The sequence below is a fragment of the Phascolarctos cinereus genome, unplaced genomic scaffold (assembly GCF_003287225.1).
Source record: "Phascolarctos cinereus isolate Bilbo 61053 unplaced genomic scaffold, phaCin_HiC Scaffold_726;HRSCAF=1367, whole genome shotgun sequence".
NCBI lineage: Eukaryota > Metazoa > Chordata > Mammalia > Diprotodontia > Phascolarctidae > Phascolarctos > Phascolarctos cinereus.
The window spans coordinates 251,078,674-251,099,722 of NW_027556098.1; the positions used below are offsets into that span (position 1 = coordinate 251,078,674).

At 40.3% G+C, this 21,049-nt stretch overlaps 1 protein-coding gene across 1 annotated transcript in view; it reads left to right on the plus strand.

The window, feature by feature from the left end:
• Positions 1-3,775: 3,775 nt before the first annotated feature.
• The window catches only part of KATNAL1 (katanin catalytic subunit A1 like 1), a 91,895-nt gene continuing 74,621 nt past the window's right edge, over positions 3,776-21,049 (plus strand). The window contains exon 1 of the mRNA XM_020997124.2: positions 3,776-3,939. The gene's annotated coding sequence lies outside the window, so the exon portion shown is untranslated. The remainder of the gene's footprint in view (positions 3,940-21,049) is intronic.

Genomic DNA, 21,049 nt, shown 5'->3' on the forward strand with positions numbered 1-21,049 from the left:
TTTTTTAGGACTTGTTTTCTTCAGTGTACTTTTTCCCCAGTTGGCCAATTGTAGTTTTTAATGACTTGTTTTCTTTGGTAACTTTTTGTCCTTCCTTTTCCAAGCTATTGATTCTCTCTTGCATACCTCTCATTTCTTTTCCCATTTTTTCTTCTACCTCTCTCATTTGACTTTTACAATTCTTTTTGAGCTCTTCTAAGAAAGCTTTTTGGGCTTCAGACCAGTTCATATTCCCTTTTGAGGTTCCAGATGTCAGTTTGTTGACAATGTTGTCCTCTTCATAATTTCTGCCTTGATCTTCTCTCTTCCCATAATAAGAATCTATCCTAAGTTTCTTTTTGCTTATGGTGTTTGCTTATTTCCTGACCTTTAAAGAGATTGAGCTCTCCTGCTGGGGAGCAGAGACACTGACCCAGCCTTCTTGTGTTGGGAGCCTAGGGCCTGGTCACTGGCAATATTGTAATCAGCCAGAAAGAAACAATTTAAATATCATGGAACCACTGTCAGGATTACACAGGACCTTGCAGCTTCTACATTAAAAGACCATAGGGCGTGGAATATGATATTCCATAAGGCAAAGGAGCTTGGATTATAACCAAAGATCAACTACCCAGAGAAAATGAGCGTGATCTTTCAGGCGAGGAGAAGGATATTCAACGAAATAGGGGATTTTCAAACCTTCCTGATAAAAAGACCAGAGCTCAACAGAAAATTTGATCTTCAAATACAAGACTCAAGAGAGACATAAAAAGGTAAATGGGACAGAAAGAAACAACACGTTATTAATAAGGGCAAACTGTTTGTATCCCTACAAGGGAAGATGACACTTGAGAACTGCATTGTTATTACACCATGTTAAATCAAGACATCTCCAAAGGCCTCATGATGGAAAATGCTATCCACATCTAAAGAAAGAAATATGGAGTCTGAATGCATATGGAAGCATACTTTTCCTTTTCCTTTGTTGCTTTATTGCTTAATTCTCATGGATTCTCCCATTAGTTCTAATTGTTCTTTACATCATGACTAACAGGAAATATGCTTAATATGAATGTATAAGTAGAGCCTATATCAGATTGCACGCCATCTTGGGGAGGGAGGTGAGGAGTGAGGAGGAGAAAAATTTAAAACTCAAAAGCTTATGGAAGTGATTGTTGATAAATCAAAATAAATTAATTTTTAAAAAGTGAGCTGCATGTAATCAAGATTTGTATAACCATATTCAATCATATTTTCCTGATCTACTTTGTATATGGAAATGCTTTTTTTTTTGTGTTTAAGTGTAGAATAAAAATTAAATTAAATTAGAAAAGAAAAAGACCAAAAAAAAAAAAGGAAGAATGACATCGGGAGAAGCTTGATTCTACACCTTCCAGCTCCAGGAGAGGAGGCGAGAGGGGGTGGTGTCAATTAAGCTTTGAGTTAGCATAGGGGAGATGAGATCAGAAGTGATGAGCTTGTCTTGGAAAGGGTATCCCGTTCCCTGGGGTAAAACCAGGCAGAGCAATAGATGCAAAGTGAGTAAGTTTCTCTCTCCAGTCCCACGTCACCAATTGTCTCTATAATATTTGGAACTAGATTTTCCATAGGTATCTAAGACTCAACATGTTCTGGACAGAACTTACTATCTCCCCTTCTCTTTATCCCACCCCACTTTTGAACTTCTCTGTTTCAGTCACTCAGCTTTACAATCTTGAGGTCATCCCAGAGTCCTCACTCCTCTACATAGGTAGCACAATGCATACAGTACTGGACTTGGAGTTAGGAGGACCTGAGTTTGAATCTTGCCTCAGACACTGACTAGCTGTGTGATGCTGGATGAGTCACTACACTTCTTTGTGCCTCAATTTTCTCATCTGTAAAATGGGGATAATAATAGCACCTATCTCCCAAGGTGGTTATGAGGATTAAAATGAGATACTTGTAAAGTGCTTTGCAAATTGTAAAGTGCTATGTAAATGCTATTATTATCACTATATTCAATCAGTTGTCAAATGTCATTGTTTCTTCTCCCATATCTCTCACATCTGTCCCCTTTTCTCTACCTACACAGCTATCTACTTCAAGGATTTATCATCTCTTGTCTTCACTACTAAAGTAGCATTCTAATTGGTCTCATGCCGAAAATTTCTCCTTGTTCCAGTCCATTCTCCAAAGAGATCCAAATATCTGCCAAAGTAATCTTCCTAAACCACAACTCTGACCTCTACTCAATGAACTCCAGTGGTTACCTATTACATCCAGAATCAAATATGAAATGCTCTCTATGGTATTTAAAGCCCTATACAATCCCTACCTTTCCAGCCCTATTATACTATTTTTCATGAAATGTACTGTCCAATCAATCTGGCTTTCTTCCTGGTCCTCACATAGGGCACCATATTTTTTAGTCTCTATGCCTTTGCAATGGATTTTTTTTTAATTAAAAAAAATTCTTATTTAGTATTTCCCCCCAATTACATGCAAAAACAATTTTTAACATTCGTTCTTAAAACTTTGAGTTCCAAATTCTCTCCCTTCTTTATGGCTGTTCTTCATGCCTGGAATGCACCCCTTCATTGCCCCTGACTTTTGGGATCCCTGCTTTCTTCTTTCTTTTTTGGTGAGGCAATTGGGATTAAGTGACTTGCCCAGAGTCACACAGCTAGTGAGTGTTATGTGTCTGCGGCCGGATATGAACTCAGGTCCTCCTGACTCCAGGGCCGGTGCTATATCCACTGTGCCTACTCAGCTCATGTGCCACCTTCTAAATGATGCCTCTTCTGATCCCCCAGCTATATTCTCCTCCTCACTTCTTCCTTCGTTACCTTCCATCTATTTTGTACGTACCTATATATGTATAGGTAGGGTAGCTAGCTGGCAAAGTGCAAAGAGCACAGGGCTTGGAATCTTCCTGATCCATTTCCTGAGTTCAAATCTGGCCTTAGACACATACTAGCTGTGAGACCCTGGGCAAGTCACTTAACCCTGTTTGCCTCAGTTTCCTCATCTATAAAATGAGCTGGAGAAGGAAATGGCAAATCACTCCAGTATCTTTGCCAAGAAAACCCCAAATGGGGTTATGAAGAGTCAGATATGACTGAAATAACTGAACAAGGACAACAAAAGTATGTATACCTGTGGTTCCCTCTGAGATGTAAGTTCGAGGGTAGGGACTGTTTTTCTTTGTTGTCATTGTATCCCCAAGCACCTCCCACAGCCTAGTCATAGTAGGTGCTTCATAAATGCTTGGTTGAATTCACCTCTAACCTTCTGTAATTCCTCTTTGGGAATATTCTTCTGACAAGACTACCTGAGAAACAGAATAGATTCAAATCGATAACTGTGATGATGTTACTTTGTCCTTTCAAACCCTTCCATAGTACTCCAAGGGTATTCTAACGCTATGTCTTATTGATGACTCATTTTCACCTATGTGGAGCTCCCATTTTACAGATGAGGAAACTTTGACATGTAGGAGGTATTGGCTGCTGGTCCAAAGCCTCCCATGGCTCGCAGGGTACGGCCAAGACTAGAACCTGACAGTCACGACAACAAGGTGCCATGACAGGGCAGAAACAGAAATCCTGCAGCTTGGACGGGATGTCATGGAGGCAGGCCTTGGGAAGTGGGCCACCATGTCCTTTTTTTCTTCCCCTTACCTCCTCCTTTCCCCCTCCCCCCTTTTACCATCTCCTTTCCCCCTCTCTTCTCATTCCCCCCTCCCTTCTTTCCCCCTTCCCGGAGCAGCTTGTGGCTCCGCCCCTTCATCTGACTCAGCTCGCGCTCCGTCCTCTCTCCCCTCACCCCCGCCCGCCGCCACGCCCGTCTCGCTGCTGCCATGGTAACCATACGCGCACTTCACGGACTAACGGAATCGTCGTAATCGTTGGTACCGACCTGCGGCCCCTCACATCACCCGGACCAAGGCACGTACTGTTCTCCGGGCGCGACGTTTAGGTAAAGAGACTAGGGGAGTTTGAGGACTACTGGGAAAGAGAGGGGGTGGAGTGAGGGTGGGGAGGAAAAGGTTGACCCTCCCTCGCCTCATCATCGCCCGGGCTTGGGCTCTGGGCACACAGTCCGAGGGTGCTGCGGGGTTCGGGGCTCGGCTTTGCGGGAGAGAGAGGGAAGCCCAACGGCATCGTACTGCATCATGGGAAATGTAGTTCGGCCTTTCTTCCGTCTCGCGCTCTTTTGCTGGGGGCGCTGAAGGCAGAGGACTACAAACCCCAGCGGGCATGCCAGGGCGGGGGGCAGCCGACGGGGAGATGGCTATGTAGGGATAAGCATTCCCATTTTCTTTTTTATCCACCTTCCTAGTGGCTATTTGGGTGGTCATCTAATACTGTAAAAAGGGAATGGAGGGGAAGTGGGACCTGGGTTGCTCCTTAACCCCTACTCCGCCATCCCTCCATCCTCCCATTCCACCGCAGTTGTTCTGCAGCCTCCCCCGGCCACCGCCCTCCACACTACTAAATGAACCTTCTCCCTCCTCCTTCCCCACGCCCCCAAGTGCACGCCCTTGGGTCTGCCAAGAGGCAGTGACCCCTTTTTCTGTTTGCAGAGCCTTAAGTGTGTTTCTTGTTGGAGGATAGGGGAAGACAGGATATATTTAAGGAGGCTTTTTTCTGATATTGCAACAGTTTAGTAGCTTACATTTGTTCCCGATTGCTTAAAGCTTTTCTAAGTATTGGTTTATAAGATTTAATAATAATCCACTTAACTCGTGCCAGTCCCCGTGCCCAGACGTGGGAACAAAAGCAAAGACAAAAACAAACAAAAAATAATAATAGCTTTTATGTAGTGCCTACTATTTGCCCGACAATTTACATATATCATCTCATATCCCAACAACTCTGGGAGCTACATGCTGTTATCCTTATCTTACAGTTGAGGAAACTGAGGCAAACAGAGGTTAAGTGGCTTGCTCAAGGTCACACAGCTTGTAAGTGTCTGAGGCTGAATTTGAACCCTTGTCTGCTTCATTCTAGGCCCATCCATTCTACTGTGTGCCCTAGCTGTTCACCAAAACATTTCCTAGCTCTCAAAAGGAGTACAGTCTAAGACAACATGCAGACACCACGTACAAACAAGATAATATGTACAATATAAATTGGAGATAATCTACAGAAGGAAGATACAAGCAGTAAGGAAGGTAGAGAAATTTCAGAGCTGGAAAGGCTTTGTAGGTCATCTAGTCCAACCCCCCTCATTTAAAAGATAAGAAAACTTAGATCTGACAAGTGACTTGCCCAGGTCACATGGCTAGTAGGTGGCAGGTTTGGTACTAGACTTTGTCTTTCCTGACTTCTTGTCCCATCCTCTTTCCACGCTTAACTTTATTCCTACCAAAAATAATCATTGCTAGAGTAGGAAAGCTTAAGAGTTACTGAGTTTTCCAGGTGGTGGAATACACAAAAGATAGAATAATCTGGTTATTAAATAGTGCATTGGTATTTTCCATCACTTCATAGTAAATGAGATCAGGGAGCCAGTCAGGGAGTCAGGAGAAATAACACAAAGCTATTCAGGGAGTGTCTGAACCTGTCACATGTTTTACCTACTTCTGGAGCTTGTGTTGGTGGAGATTTAGGACTGGAAGTCAGGAGTCTAGATTACAGCCCTAACTCTTGGAACTAATAATAAAAGTAACAGCAACACTGATAATTAGTAGTAGCAGCAGCAGTAGTTATGAGATAGTGCTTGACATTTACAATATGTTTTAAATGCATGATTTCATTTGAGCTTCAAGGGTCCTGTGACATAGGTACTACAGATATTATCAGCTCTATTTTACAGATAAGGAATAAATGAAAAAGCATTTATTAAACTCTTACTATGTGCACTGTACTAAGTAAATGCTGGAGATATAAAAGAAAGGCAACCTCTGCTCTCAAGGAGTTTACATTTTAATGGGGTAGACAACGCGCAAAGGGAGAGTGGTGGTAAGTTAGAGGCATTTTGGTTTAGAAAGTTACTGGGTGATGATTGAGATCACGGGGGAGTAAATTACAAAAATCACAGAAGTTTAGAGGTGATAAAGAACTCAGAGGCAATCCAAGCCAACTCATATATGATAGGAATACTCCTCACTATGAAAATTGGACAAGTTTTTTCAAGCCTCTGCTTTAAGACCTTTGAGGATGGCCTCCCTAGTCAGCCTATTCCACTTTGCGACAGCTTTATTAGGAAGCCTCAAATTCCTTCTTTGCAACTTCCACTTGCTCCTGGTTCTGCCCTCTGGGGCCAAAAAGAACAATTACAGGCGCTTTTCCACATGATAGCCCTTCACATACTTGAGCAATTGTTATAACTGCTTAGTGTTCTCCTCTCCCAGAGAAACATTCCCAGTTCTTTCAACCAATGCTCATATGACATGGGCTCAAGGCCTTTTACTCTCTTGGTTGCCTCCTCTGGACATTCTTTAGTTTATAAATATTTTTCTTAAACTTTGGTGCCTAGAATGCAGTATTCTAGATAAGCTACAGGGCAGAGTAGAGTACAGAGTACAGTACAGGATAGATCTTTAAGAGTGGAGTCAGAAAGACCAGAGTTCAAGTGCTGTTTTAGATGCTTATTAGATGTGTGGCCCATGGCAAGTTACTTAAGTCTGTCTGCCTTGGCTTTCTCATCGGTGAAATGGAGATATTAATAGCACCTACCTCGCAGGGTTTTTGCCACATTATCAAATGAAATAATATTTACTAAGGGCTTAGCATAATAATAGGTACTTAAAAGCTTGTTCCTTTCCTTGACCTCATTTCTAGAAGTTCTGCCTCTCTCTTTTTTGTTTTTTGGCTAGGCAATGGGGTTAAGTGACTTGCCCAGAGTCACACAGCTTAGAGAGTGTTATGTGTCTGAGGTCAGATTTGAACTCAGGTCCTCCTGAATCCAGGGCTGGTGCTCTATTTACTGAGTCACCTAGCTGCCCCGAAGTTCTGCCTCTCTTAATGCAGCCAAAGATCTCATTAGCTTCTTTGGCTACCACATCACACTGCTGATTCATACTGAGTTTGTAGTCCACTAAAACCTCCATGTCTGTTGCAGAACTGTTGCTGCCTCCTGCATCTTGTACTTGTCAGGTTGATTTTTTTTGTACCCAATTTCAAGACTTAGATTTACTTCTATTGAATTTCATCTTATTAGAGTCAGCCCAATGCTCTAGTCTGTCAAAATACTTTTGGATCCTGACTGTCATTTATTGTGTTAGCTGTTCCTACTAGCTTTGTGTCATTTGCAAATTTGATGAACCATTATTCGAGTCATTGATGAATTTAAATAGCACAGGGCCAAGTACTAATTTCTAGGGTACTCTCCTGGAGATCCCTTCCAATGTTGGTATTGAACACATCAGTAGCTGCTTTTTGAGTCTAGCCATCTAATCAGCTCTGAGTCCATCTAATTGTATTATTATATTATTATATCTTATTGTAGTCTAGTCTAAATCTCTCCATCTTCTCTACAATAATAGTGTATGAAATACTTTATCAAAAACTTTGCTAAAATCTAAGTAAAATCTATTTACAGTATTTTTCTTCTTTATTAGTTAGTAATCCTGTCAAAAAAGAGCATGAGATTAGCCTGGCTTGATATGTCAGAGGCAGCTAGGTGGTGCAGTGAATCACTATTCACTGGGCCTGGAGTCAGAAAGAGCCTAGGTCAAATCTGGCCTCAGACATTTACTAGCTGTGTGAGCCTGGTCAAGTCACTTAATCGCTGTTTGCCTCAGTTTCCTCTTCTGTGAAATGGGGATAATAATAGCACTTACCTTCCGGGGTTGTTGTAAGGATAAAATGGAATAAGAGTTGGAAAGTGCTTAGTGCAGGGCCTAGTACATAGTAGGCATGATGTAAGTATTATTATTATTATTATTATTATTATTGTTATTATATATTCTTGGTGAAGCCATGCTGACTTTTTCTAGTCACTATTTCGCTTTGTACATGTTTGCCAGCCATTTCTTCAGCACAGGTGTTCTTAATATGGGGTCTTTAAACTTGGATGGAAAAAAAATACATATTTATTTTTTCTCAGCTGAAATTTAGTATTTCCTTCAGGTAAGGTTAAAAAAAGTATATTCTGAGAAGGGTTTCGTAGGTTTTACCAGACTGCCAAAAGGTCTGTGGATGACAAAAAAAGTTAAGAATCCCTGCTTTAATGATTGAAACAGGTGTCCAGTAACGATGGTAGAGTTGATTTGATCATGGTTCATGGTTCCGAAAATGTGGGGTGAGGAGAGGGCAGGAGGAAAGGGTCGATGGAAGTGTCTAAGACGTTTTGGTGAGGCTGTGGAGGATATGGCCAGAGAGTAAAGAGTGAAGAGAATCAAGATATCTGGTGCTTTCTTGAAGTATTCCCTGTGTGTGTTCTCATGTAGAGAGGGGGCATGCACAGAGTAGTGATAAGCTGATAGACGCTCAGCTATTCTTGGTCCCTTAGAATAATGGAATCCTAGAGTTTAAAGTTACCATTCCTCTCCTGCAGTGCCCTGTCTGCTAGGACACCCTGTTTGGGGATCACATGCGTAAAAGATACACGCAAATGTGTAGGTTACTTTTTCTCCTTTATTGGGAACTCTTAGATCTTGTCATCAGGTCAGAATAGGAATTACAGTAAAAGTATGGATATGAAATTTAATTTCTAAATATTGCATACTCTTTTGGACATAGCATCAGTTCAGTATTTTGAAACATATCATCTGTTACTGAGCATACTAATGTCCATTCACATTTTGTTGAAATTTGCAGAATGTTAGCATGCACAAATGTCATACATACCAGGGGCCACGTTCCAATTTCTGTGAAAGAAAATTGTTGTGCTTTTGCAGAATATTTCTGGCTTATTTGGGCAGAAAGGAGGCAATTAAACATTCTATCATAATAACAGTTCTTTTCATCCGTGGTGGAATGTCAGCAAGTATATCTGTGACTTCTTCAAAATCAATTTTCTCCTGCTTTCTAAGACCATATTAGATAATGTATGCTGATAAGGATTTTCTTTTTGGACAAATATCTGGCTTGACTAAGAGGTTGTTAATCCATGGGATAGTTTTTCAAGGCAGGCTGTATAACTTCCTTTGATAGTATTTAAGATTCCATGTCCAAAAATAGGGAGGTGGACTAAAAAACCTTTTTAAAGCACATTTCCAACTTTGTAATTCTGCACGTTTTTAATTGTTTACCAAAAGTTCCTCTTAAGAAGCCAATTGAAATATAAACCCTAACTTGAAAGCTTTGTTTACATTAAACCTTTTCTTTGATTCCTTTTGGTATTCTCCATATACACTTTCTCTTTATGGTTGCCAAACACTATTTAGGTGCAAGGAAGTAAGCCTTTTCGTCATTGCTACTTAATGCTTAGTTACTAAATGTTGACTAAGATTCACTTCCAGATTAGGGTTTCTTAAGGGCACATACCCAAGGCCCTTAGCATATGAGAATAAACCAGACTCAGTTAAAATTTGTTTTCAGTTCCCTTCAACAGACTTCAACACAAGGTAAATATAAACACAGAAATGAGAAGTGTTTGTTTTGCTCTGAAAGAGTAATGCTTTATCTCATTTAAGCCTCGCAGCAACCCTGTGAGGTGTATACTACAGATGGGCAAACTGAGGCTTACAGAAGTTAAGGTCTTGCTCATGGTTGCATAACTAGTAAGTATCATCGTTAGAAGCTGAATGCAGGCTTTCCTAATTCCTGCACCCTGTCCGCTATGAGACAGAACACTACAACACACTGTCTCTCTAAGAAACCTTGGTGAATGATACATATGGAATGGTACATAACTTTAGAGGGGGAAAGGATTGTGGAGATCATCAGATGTAACAGCTTCATTTAGTGTGTCAAACAGGTCACTCAGTACAAGGTAAGGCAACCTAAATGTTAGAGACTATGTTCTTATTACTGGTAGAAGGAAATACAATAATTTTTCCAAATCAATTGCTTCTGTGATGATGACTGAAATAGACTAATTCTGATGAACTCTAGTATACGCTACAGGGTATCGAGATAGAATTTCCTTTAAGATATATCTGTGATCCTATCTATATAGATGTATATAAATCCAACTTTAGCTCGTGCTGTCATCTTGAAGATCTATCTGATTGTACATTCTAACAGCCATTTCTCATTTGGGATCTTTCTATAATGTTTGATAGTCTCGACCACTTTCTTTAATTCTGGATACTCTGCTGCCTTGACTACTGTGACAAAGCCACTTCTTCTTGGTTCCTTTCCTGGTGGTTGTCTCCTAAATCTGTTCTGCTGTCTTCTCTTTCTGCACGGTCTTCCTTGGCGATATCTTCCACTCATATTTCTTAAATTATTATCTTTATGGAGATGATTATAAAATCTGTAAATCCAGTTCTAGCCTCTAGCCCAGGCTCCATTCCCACAACTCCAACTGGTTATTAGAAATATCAACCTGAATGCAAACTTAGGAGACCATTGACAGATGTTTATTAAGCACCTACTGTGAGACAAGGGCAGGGGTGGGGAACTTGGGGCCTCGAGGCCACAGTGTGGCCCTCTAGGTCCTCAAGTGCAGCCTTTGACTGAATCCAAACTTCACAGAACAGATCCCCTCAATAAAAGGATTTGTTCTGTAAAACTTGGACTCAGTCAAAAGGCTGTACCCAAGGACCTAGAGGGCTACATGTGGCCTTGGGGCCATAAGTTCCCTACCCCTTAGCCAGGCACTGTGCTAAGCTCTGGGTAAAGAAAGGCAAAAGAGAGTCCTTGTTCTCAAGGAACTCAGTCTAATGGGAGAGACACCATACATACATATACACACACATATATGTTAAGTTGGAGATAACAGAGGGAAGGCATTAGAATTAAGGGGAATTGGTATAGGTTTCTTATAGAAGATGAGATTTTCGCTGGGACATGAAAGAAGCCAGGGAAGTAAGGAGGTGGGGATGAGCAGAGAGAGCACTCCAGGCACGGGGGCAGCCGGTGACAATGATATAAGTTTAGAGATGGAATATCTAGTGTGAGAAATAACAAGGAGGCCAAGTCACTGGAATGCAGAGTACGTAGGGTGGAAGCAAGAGCGGTGTACAGGGTAAGAAGACTGACGCAGTAGGAAGGAGCCAAGTTGTGAAGACCTTTGAATGCCAAACAAAGGATTTTATATTTGATCCTGGTGGTGATAGGGAGCTATTGGATTTTGTTGGGTAGGAGGGGAGATGACATAGTCAGACCTGTACTTAGGAAGGTTAATTTGACTGCTGAGGAGAGGATAGATTGGAGTAGGGTGAGACTTGAGGCTGAGAGACTAACCAGAAGGCTGCTGCAGTAGTTCAGGGGTGAGGTGATTAGGATTGTCACCAGAGTGATGGAAGTGTGAGAGTAGAGAACTGGAAAGAAATGTTACAAAGGTGATGCAATTGACAGGCCTTGGTAACTGATTGGGTATGGGGAGTGAGAGAGTGAGGAGTCAAGGATGATGCCTAGCTTGTGAGCCTGGGGGCCCAGAAGCATGGTGGTGCCCTAGACAATAATAGGGAAGTTTGGAAGGGGGAAGGTTTGGGAGGAAAGTAGTAAGTTCAGTTCTGGAGGTATTGAGTTTAAGATGTCTGTAGGACATGGAGTTTGAGATGGTCAGTAGACAGAGATGTGATATTGGAGGTTAGGACTGGATAAATAGATCAGAGAATCACTAACTGAAGGCTAGGAGAAGAGAAGAGGGTCCAGGACAGAGGTCTAGGGGATACTCATGGTTAGCAGGCATGATGCAGACAAAGATCTAGCCAGAGGGACGAAGGAGTGGTCAGACAGATCGGGAAAACCTAGAGAGAAGAGAGATTCAAGGAGAAAAGGGGGATTAGCAGTGTCAAAGGCTGCAGAGGGGACAGGAAAGATGAGGATTGAGAAAAGCCATTGGATTTGGCAATCAAGAGATCCGTTGGTAACTTTACAGGGATCTATTTCAATTGAATGATGAAGTCTGAAAGCCAGACTGCAGAGAGTTAAGAAGAAAGTGAGAGGAATGGAAGATGGCCTTCTAAGGAGTTTAGCCACAAAAAGGAGGAGAGATAAGAGATTAGTGGGGATGGGCAGATCAAGTGAACATTTTTGAGAATGGGGGAGACATGGACATATTTGTAGGCAGTAGGGAAGTAGCCACTAGACAGGGAGAGATTGAAGATAAGTGAGAGAGTGGGGATGATGGAGGGAAATGGGCAATCTGTTGGAGAAGTGCTGTCAAAACTGAATTCCCCATTGCCTTTAGGGTAAAATGCAAACCCGCATTTAAAGTCTTCAGCTGACTGGCTCCTATCAGTCCTTCCAGCTTGATGTCATACTACTCTCCTTCATGAGCTCTCTGTCCCATGCACACTGAACTACTATTTGTTTCTGAACCTGAGTGTTTATCTGTTACCTCTGTGCATTCATACAGCTGTCCCTGATGCATAGAATTCATTCTCTCCTCATCTACACTTTTAAAAATCCTGGACTTTTTTCAGAGTTCAGCTCAGGGGCTACCTTCTCTGGGAAGCCTTACTTCAGTCTTCCATTTAGTGCCCCTTTCCTTAATTACTTTGTCTTCTACTTAATTTTTGTAAATGGGTGCCTTTAGTAGAACTTATATTCTTTGAAGGTAGGGGTTTTTGTTTTTTCCTTAAAATTCTTGGTAGTTAGGTCGGTGCCTTTCATGTAGTAGGCAAAACAAATATTTATTGACTTGAACTTACCGTCTCCCCTAACTCCAGAAAACAACTTGGCCTGTCCTCTAACTCTTCAAAAGAGGGAAGAGTACAGCCTACAAACTCTAGGCCAGTGAGCTTGAATTGGATTCCTAGGAGTAGATCATCAAAAAGAGGATTGGTGAACATCTTAGAAAAAGAAGTGGTGATCACAGAGACCCCAGCAGAGCTTCTTTAAGAATAGGGCATCACAAACTGACCTCATTTCTCTCTCCTTCCTTCCTTCCTTCCTTCCTTCCTTCCTTCCTTCCTTCCTTCCTTCCTTCCTTCCTTCCTTCCTTCCTTTCTTCCTTTTTCAGGATTACTAAATGAGTAGATGGGGGGAATGTTGTGGATATAGTTTGCCTAGATGTTACCACTATTCTCATGGAGAAAAGAGGTGGGGAGGCATCATACAATTGGATGGTTTCAGAACTGGTTGGAGGACTAGTGGAGTACTCTAGAGATCTGGGCTTCGAACTGTTTTTTTTTTTTCCAGTGATTTGAATAAAGGCACAGATGACATGCTCATCTATTTCCAGATGACACAAAGCTGAGAGGGATGGGTAACACAATGGATGACAGAGTCAGGATCTAAAAAGATCTTGATCATTAGGCTGCATCTAATGAAATGAAATGCAACAAAGATAATGTAAAGCCTGATACTTGATTATAAAAAGCTTCACAAGTACAAGATCAGGGAGGTGTGGTTAGAGAGCAGTTCTAAACAGGACTGGAGTTTTTAGTGCATCTGCAAGCTTAGTATAGATCAGCAAAACTGATGAGGTCCTGGGCTATGTTAAAAAACCACTAGATTCAGGGGCAGCAAGGTGGCGCCATGGATAGAGCACCGGCCCTGAAGTCAGGAGGACCTGTGTTCAAATACGGCCTCAGACCAAACACTTGATGCATACTAGCTGTGTGACCCTGGGCAAAGTTACTTAACCCCAATTGCAAAAAAAAAAAAAAGGCATAACTTCCTGGAGGTGATGGCTTCAGTGTATTCTGCTATTGTGCTATTGTGAGACCTTGTATGGAGTAGTACTGTGTTGAGCTCTGAACACTATGGTTTAAGAAAGACATGATAAATTGAAGAGTGTCCAGAGGAGAACCATCAGGATGGTGAGGGCCTTGAGCCCATGTCATATGAGCATTGGTTGAAAGAACTTGGGGATGTTTCTTCTGGAGAGGAGAAAACTCATGGGGTTTATAGCAATTGTCCTTGAATATGTGAAGAGCTGTCATGGGGAGGAGTGCCTGTACTTGTTCAGTTTGGCTCTAGAGGGCAGAACCAGGAGCAGGTGGAAGTTGCAAAGAAGGAGATTTGGACTTGATGGCAGGAAAAACTTTCTTACCATTTAGAGCTGTCCCAAAGTGGAATGGGCTGTGTAGAGAGGCATTGGGTGGAGGCTGTCAGCTTTGTTATACTACACATTTGTTCCATCATATTGGATTAGATCTCCATTGAGGTTCCAACCACCTCCCAGATTTTATGATTCCTCTCAGTCATTCAGGCAGGGCATTGAACCCTCATGCTTGAAAGGAAAAAAATTAGGAAGGTTAATTTGACTAAATTTAAAAAGATGAAAGAAATTTCATCCTCTCCATAACCTCCACATCCAGGCATTTACTAAAGCTTGACATCAGACTTAATTCTTTCTTCTCTTACCCTAATCACTCTAGGATAAGTCCTTAGTTCTTTTTGCCTAAGCTATTATAACTTCCTAAATGATTTCACTTGCCAGCCTTTACACATTTGTTTGTCAAAATTATTTTCCAATGTAAAGACCTCTGTGTATCACTTCCTGCTCAAAAATCTTCACTTTTCACTGTTGACTTTGGTAATGGTTTCTAATATGTACTATGGTCCTCTGAGGGACTGAAAAATCTTTTTTTTTATAAGGTCTAGGATAGGGATAGTAGAACTGTGATTTCATTAGTATGTGAAATAACCAGGAGTCTCCCTTGTCAGTGTAGGTTAGCACCTTCTCTGAAATTTACTCTTAGAGAGCTCCCTGTAACATTGAGAAGTTAAGTGAGTTACTTTAGGTCTCCCAGCTAGCGTGTGTCAGAATCAAGACTTGAGCTGAAGACTTCTTGGCTTTGAAGCCAGCTCTATTCATTGTATCACACTGCTTCTCTTTGTAAGGAGGCTGTGAATCCACAAATACGTAAATGTATTTTTGTGGACTAAATAAATAACACATCTGTGCTATTGAGATGAGTAAGATATATTAAATATTTATGTAAGTCAGTTCATTTGTAAGTGCTAATGTATTCATAGTAGCTTTTTGTCATGATTTTTTTAATCGTTGGATATTACTAATAGGACGATTACTATGGGGTTCTAAACTTTTTTTAATATGAAAAAGATTGGGAGCTACTGGGATCTAATATCACCTTTACCATGCCATTTAAGGAGCCTACACAGTCAGCTTTTTAAAATAATATTTTATATTTTTTTCCCAATTACCTGTAAAAATAACTTTTAGCATTTGCTGTTGGGGTTTTTTAAGTTTTGAGTTCCAAATTCTATCCCTCCTTCCCTCTTCTCCCCCCTCCCTGAGATGGTAAGCAGTCTTTATACACGTGCAATAATGTAAAACATTTCCATATTGGTCGTTTTGTGCAAGAAGATTCGAACAAAAAAGAAAGAAAGTGAAAAATATCATGCTTCAGTATGTATTCAGACAACATCATCTCTTTCTCTGGAGGCAGATAGCATCTTTCATCATGAGTCCTTTGGTGTCTTGAATCATTGTACAGTTATCCCTTCATTTTGTGGGGGTTGGGGGTATGGTGCCCCTTCAATCTGGAAAATCCATGTAAATTTTTTTGGCCCAGAGAACAAGTCTGAATTTTTTCATTTTCTTTTGTGGGGTGTTTACAGTACTTCATTGTAAAATTTAGGTTGATAATATGCATATATATGTATATTTTATGCATTTCTGAGTTTCTAAACTTTTTCTGTGTCATCTGCTGGCCTTCACGTGTTGCCTGTGGCTTCTGCAAAACTCCCCCAGAATGCTCATCTGCTTTCTTATGCTGACCTGTGACATGTCAAAACTGAGATGGGGAAAGTCGCAATATGGAAGGGTTAACTGTATTGTTGAGAATAGCTAGGTCATTCACAGTTCTTCATTGTACAGTATTGCTGTTACTGTATACAATGTTCTGGTTCTGTCACTTCACTTTGTATCAGTTCATATAAGTCTTTCCAGGTTTTTCTGAAATCATCCTGCTTGTCCTTTCTTATAGCACAATGATATTTTATTACAGTCATATAACACAACTTATTCAGCCATTCCCCAATTGATAGCATCTCCTTGATTTCCAATTCTTAGCCACCACAAAAAGAGCTTCTTTAGATATTTTTGTACAAATAGGTTTTTATCCCCCTTTTAAAAATCTCTTTGGCCTTAGCAGTGGTATTGCTGGATCAAAGGGTATGCTTGGTTCTAAACTGTAGAGCAGTTCACAACTCTACTAGCAGAGTATTCATGTCCCAGTTTTCCCACATCCCCTCCAACATTTATTATTTTCCTGTTTTTGTCATATTAGCCAATCTGATAGGTGTGAGATTGTACCTCAGAGTTGTTTTAATTTGCATTTCTCTAATCAGTAGTGATTTAGAACATTTTTTCATCTGATTATAGATAGCTTTGATTTCTTTGTCTGAAAACCACCTGTTCATATCCTTTGACTATCAGTTGGTGAATGACTTGTATTCTTATAAATATGATTCAGTTCTCAATATATTTGAGAAATGAGGCCTTTATCAGAGATACTTGCTGTAAAATTTCCCCCTAGTTCTCTGCTTTCCTTCCAATTTTGGTGGCATTTGTTTTGTTAGTGCAAAAAATTTTTAATTTTATATAATCAAAATTATCCATTTTGCATTTCATAACACTATCTCTTATTTGGTCCTAAGTTCTTTCCTTATCCATAGATCTGACAGGTAAACTATTCCATGTTCTCCTAATTTGCTTATGGTATCACCCTGTATATGTAAAACATGTACCCATTTTGACCATATCTTGATATATGGTCTGAAATGTTGCTCTATACCTAGTTCCTGCCATGCTGTTTTCCAGGTTTACCAGCATTTTTTGTCAAATAATGAATTTTTGATCCAAAGGCTTGAATCTTTGGGTTTATTAAACACTAGATTACTATAGTCATTTACTGCAATGTGTTGTGTATCTAATCTATTACACTGATCCACCATTCTATTTCTGTATTGTTTTGATGATTACTGTTTTATAATACAATTTGAGATCTGGTTAAGGCAAGACTGTCAGTCTGATTTTTGTATTCTGTCCATGTAGATGACAGGCTCTTCCCTGCAGTCTTTCCTTCTTCCCACTTTGTGTTCCTGCACAGGCTGTGCCCTCTGCCTAGAATTCACTCCCTTTTCCTCTCTAGCACCCTCCTTTTTTCGCCTCACCTGAAAGTGATGTCTTTTCCCTCAAATATTCCTAGAGCACTTAGGAGCTTTCCTTCTAATGGAATTGTAGAAAGAGCACTGATCCTGGAGTCAGAAAGAATGATGAAAACATAATTTCTATGTGCTAAGAGCTGTGCTGGGGATTCAAATAAAAAAAGTGAAACTTAAAAAAATTAACAAAGGAATATTTACTTTGAAGGCATAATGGATGGAGTACTGGGCCTGGAGTCAGGAAGACACCTCTTCATAAGTTCAAATCTGGCCTCAGACACTTATTTGCTATGTGACCCTGGGCAAGTCACTTAACCCTGTTTGCCTCAGTTTGCCTCAGTAAAATAAGCAGGAGAAGGAAATGGTAAACTACTCCAATATTTTTGCCAAGAACACCCCAAATGGGATCACAAAGAATTGGACACAACTGAAAGGACTGAACCACAATAATAGCACTCTAAAGTGAACAGTGACATGGTACTTGCATGTACCTGTACTACTTGGTAACCAAAAAATTGAACATGATCTTAGGATGCATTAATAAATTCAGAGTGGTTAGAATAAAGAAGGGGCAGTCTTGTGGTACCCAAAGTATGATGCTTAAATGTAAGTGCTATACTTTAGGAAGTGACAAACTGGAGAACATCCAAAGGATGGTAACCACAGGGGACTTGAAACCATTCTGTAGGAGGAACAGTTAAGTTAGCCTGGAGAAGGAAAGATTTGGGCACAATGTGACGGCTGTGTTGAAGGATTTGAAGGTTTGCCGTGTATTAGAATCATTGGGCTTTATCTTAGAGCTCAGAACCAGGAATAGCAGATGCAGTCATGGTGCCAGTTTGAACCTAGCTGGGTTAGAAAATAAGGCCTGCTGTGTTAATGAATGTGTAACTGGTGTTATTGATTATTGCTCACACCAGAAACCTTAGGGACTTGTACAACTGTATATTTTCAATACAAATAGCTTCTATTCAGATGGGACTGGTTTTTTTTCTTCTGTTCTTTGGTGGTAGGGTGTGGGAAGCTTTTTCTAGTAGCTACTGTGTTAGATGGTAAACAGTTACCTTCGTTGCTTCTGTGTCTGACCGTTCCTTCCTTGGCACCTTACTCTTCACAGACCACAAACGTTTTAATTCAGGTATTCGATCTCTTTCAGCTAGACAAGTGTAATAGATACCTAAATTAATCTTCCCGGCATAAGTCTCTCCCCTCTCCACCAAAGTGATCTTCCTAAAGCACAGGTCTAACTGTTATGCCTCTCTTCAAGAAGCTGCTTTGGCTCCCTCATTTCCTTGGAGTAAAATATACGTTTGACTTTTAAAGCTTTTCAAAATATTATTCCATGCCAACCTTTTCAGGCTTATTGCATATTATTCTTCTGTAGGTATTTTATGTTCTAGGCGTATTGTTCTCCTTGCTGTCTCACACATGACATCCATTGCCCTGTCTCCGTGCCTTTGCATAGGCTGTTCCCCATGCCTAAAATTTCCTCTTTATCTCTGACTCTTAGAATACCTCATTTCCTTCAAAGCTCAACTCAGGTACCACCAGTTATACTAGGCCTTCCTTCATCCTCCTAGTTACTTGTTTGAGACCTAGGAAAGACCTTAGCTTGAAAAGGCCAAGGCTTGTCACTGCATCTGGGGCCATCTCCAGTCATTCTGATGTATACTTTGCTGCTGGACTCAGATGGCTCCTGAGGAGAAAGTGAGGCTGGTGACTTCACACAGCCCTGCCTCACTTAAATCCAGTTCACCTGCAAGTCAAGACCTCACCTTCCTGATGTCATTGGTCCTCTTCGAGAATGAAGGACAAACAACGACAAGAAATTACTAGTACCGGTCCCCAAATTACTTTGTATTTATTTTATAATACTTATTTGTTTACAAGCCGCCTCCCACTATTGACTATAAGTTCCTTAAGGGCAGGGCTGGTTGATTTATGTCTTTGTATCCCCCGAGCCGACCATAATGCCTGGCACGTGCTAGATACTTAATGAATGCCTATTGACTGATTATTTTGATGGCTTACAGCCACGTAGTTAATGTCAGCAATAACGTCATCTCGTTCACATTATACACAGTAAAGAAGATCAAAAAGGATTTAGGAGAATTAGAATACTATGGGTACTACTACTTTAAAGTCAATATGCAAATCTTTTGGTGGTAAGGTTTATAATCAGTAAACAAGGGAATTTGGGGACACACTATAATTACTGAAAATGCATTTGTTGGTTTCAGCTTATGTGCTTTTTAAATTCTCTTTTTCATATGTTTGAATAACTATACTAATCAATGGGAGTCAAAATAAATTTTACATGAAAAATGTTTAATAAAATTCTCTTATAAATCAGTTTGGATTTAGAGTTGTTTTTCTTTTTCCCTTCCTTTACTTTCTTCATTTAAGGTCATAAATACATAACAAAACCACTCCTATATTCTCTGTCTTCTTGAACTCCTTCCATGATGATTTTAGAATTTTGAGGGAACACTTGTATGATCTTCTCTTGATAGAATATAAACTTTATCTTTGTATAGTCTTTTCACATTGCTTACTTAACTTTACCTTTTTGTGTTTCTCTTGACTCCTGTTTTTATATTTCAGAGTTTATACTTGGCCCTGGTATTTTCATCAGGAAGTTCTCTATTTCATCAAAGGTCAATTTTTTCCTCTATAAGATTATATTCAGTTTTGTTGTGGGCAAGTTATTCTTCATTGTAAGCCTTTCTCTTTTGCCTTTTGGAATATTGTCTTCCAAGTCGACTGCTCATTTATGATGACAGTTGCCAAATCTTACGTAATCCTGACTGTGGCCCTTAGTTCTTAATTCTTTCTTTTTTGGTACTTAAAAATATTTTTTCTTCAACCCAGAACTTCTGGATTTTGTCAGTGGCATTCTTGGGAGTTCTCATTTGGGGATTTCTTTCAGGAGGTAACCAGTGGGTTCTATTTTCACATTTCCTACTGGTATTAATAGACCTGGGGAAGTTTTCCTTTATGCTGTCTAGGGTCTTTTAAGTATGACTTTTAGGTAGTCCAGTGATTCTCAAATTATCTTTCCTTGACTTGTTTTGCAGGCCAATTTAAAATTGTGAAATACCTTATATTTTCCCATTTTTTAAATTCAAAAGGATTTCTTGTCTCGTAATTAACTTATGTTTGGTTCATTCTGATTTTTAGGGTGTCTGTTTCTTGGATAAGGTTTTGTATCTCTTTTGCTAAGCTTCTAACTCTCCTTTCAAGTCTTTCCTTCAGTGCTCTGATTTCTTTTTAATTTTTCTTTCTTTTAGACTTATCATTTCATTTCTATTATAATTTTTAACTCTTAATAATTTTTGCTCCTTTCAGGAATTCTAATTGACCTTGTGGACAAGCTTTGTTTTTCTGTGAGACTTGGCTTGTAGGTATTTTGGAGTTATTTTCTACTTCTGGGTTTGTCTTGGTCATGCCTGTCTCCATAATAATTCTTTATCATCTGTATTTTTTCCTGGTTACTCATTTTTCTAGTTTTTCTGAATTTGAATTTTGTGATAGGGCCAGGCTGTGCACACTTCTGAAGGGAATGTTGGGGCCTTGTATGGCCCTGGTCTATATTATCTGGGATCCTCTTGCAGTATTCTTCCAGTACAGAGTGCTTCATCCTTTAAGGATTTCAGGGGTGGCTCAGGCCAAGGAGCTGCAAACTTTCAGTGTGCTCTGAGTGGTTTAATCTCTGGCAGTCTGATTACTGCCTTCCTGGTCTGAACTTTTTAGGCTTTTGACCCCAGTTTGGGTTTGGACAACACAACTGCAAATATGCCCGAGGGAAGAGCCCCATTAGGCAATTCCTGGCCCCCGCCACCATCAGTGAAGCTGGAATACTGTACTAGTTTAATCAGCTGTGGTGTAGATCTGATCTGGCTCTGGTGTCAGAGTGACAATGCTACATACAAACCCTCCTG